The following is a 1596-nucleotide window of genomic DNA, read 5'->3' as shown; positions in this document are numbered from 1 at the left end:
ACATTGAGGGCGGGCGGGCGGGGCGGGCAGGCCAGGGGCGACGCTGGGGGTGGCGGTGGCGGCGCGGCTCCCGCCACGGCTCTGTTCTTTAAATTTTTGTTTTCTGTCTTTATTGATTTACCCTCAAGTTGACTGATGTTCATCACATTATTTGTTAAGACTTGTCTTTTTAAAACATTTCAGATCTTGTATGTTCTACTTATATGATGTCCATATAAGTTTCTTTTTTATAGTTTTGATTTACTTGCTGGTATTTCCTTTTGTTTTAGTCATCGTAAGCATAATTTCCCTTACAACATTAACAATTTTTATCATGGCTGCTAAAAATACCTATCTGTTAATTACTATAACATGGATTATCTAGGATTGTCTTTTCTATTCCAAAGGGGTCAAAACTTTTTAGTTTTTCATATGTAGAGTGGGGGATTGTATTTTGAACATTGCTCTATTATTGGAGGCTTAGAATTTTTTTTTATTTGCAATTTTTTTTTCTGTTCTTTTCACTGTTTTAGCAGGCGATTAATTTGTAGGGATTCAACTGAAAATTCTGTATCTCAAATCTCAGTTTAGTGTGTTTCTTCTTTGCTGGAGTCTATCATAAGCATGCACCTATCATGGACAGGAAAGAGATAGAGATTTGGGCAGTTTTGTACAAAATTTTTCTACAAAAGTTTTAGCTGTTTTATGTGCAGCTAACTTTTGACTAAAAATCTCCAAAAGAGAAAATCATACAAGCTATACTTTCTTCCAAGTTTTAATTCTGCCAGAATTAGTCTGTTGTTCCTTTTTTAGTGTCCTTGTTTATTTAAAAAAAAAAAAAAAATCATCCAGAGTTTGTAGTTATTGTATGCATGAGGATTAGGTCCTGTAGGAGATTACTTTGTTATACCAGAAGTAGGACACTGATCATTCTTTTCCTGAAGCACAAGAAGCTGGAGTTTTCCATGCTCCTCAGACTATTTGAGCTTATTGTGTTGATTGCCTAGTTCTGTAATGATTATGAGTTGCTCAGTTGTCTTTCTCCAAATGTTTATTGATTAATGGACCTGAGGAAGAAAGTTCCTTTGGGGCAGTAGAAATGTCACAGCCACATATAAATATCCAAGAAGCTGCAGTGCACACACTGGTTCTAATTTCAATAATTAAAAAAAATACAAATATACCCTTAGAAACATAATCAATGGGAATAACTATCTGTTTAAAGGTATTTTTGAATTAAACTCCTCCCCCAGTCACCAACATAGTTCAGCTGATATTTCTAGGTTCTTTATCATTAAAGACATGGTGCAGTCTTTCTTACATATAGATTGAGCTCTCAGTAACGAATGTAATTAGAGTTGTGTTTTCTGATAGCAGTGATGCTCTGAGTCAGTCACCTGTAGCACCTCACTTAGCAATTTCACCGATCATAAAATTTGCAGAATGAATTGCTAAAACTACATACTGAACATACAGTCACAGAAAAAAAAGGGATAATGGGAAAAAAGAAATACATTCAAAAAATAAGATTTTATTAAATACATGGGAGAATAAATGGTTATGGAGGTATATAAATCTTTAATCCATCCTGATCTAAAACACTTATTATATATGTAA

This window comes from Carlito syrichta, unplaced genomic scaffold, assembly GCF_000164805.1.
Source record: "Carlito syrichta isolate Samal-C Ts95f unplaced genomic scaffold, Tarsius_syrichta-2.0.1 Scaffold314151, whole genome shotgun sequence".
In the NCBI taxonomy this organism is placed as follows: domain Eukaryota; kingdom Metazoa; phylum Chordata; class Mammalia; order Primates; family Tarsiidae; genus Carlito; species Carlito syrichta.
This window is presented reverse-complemented; position numbering follows the sequence as displayed.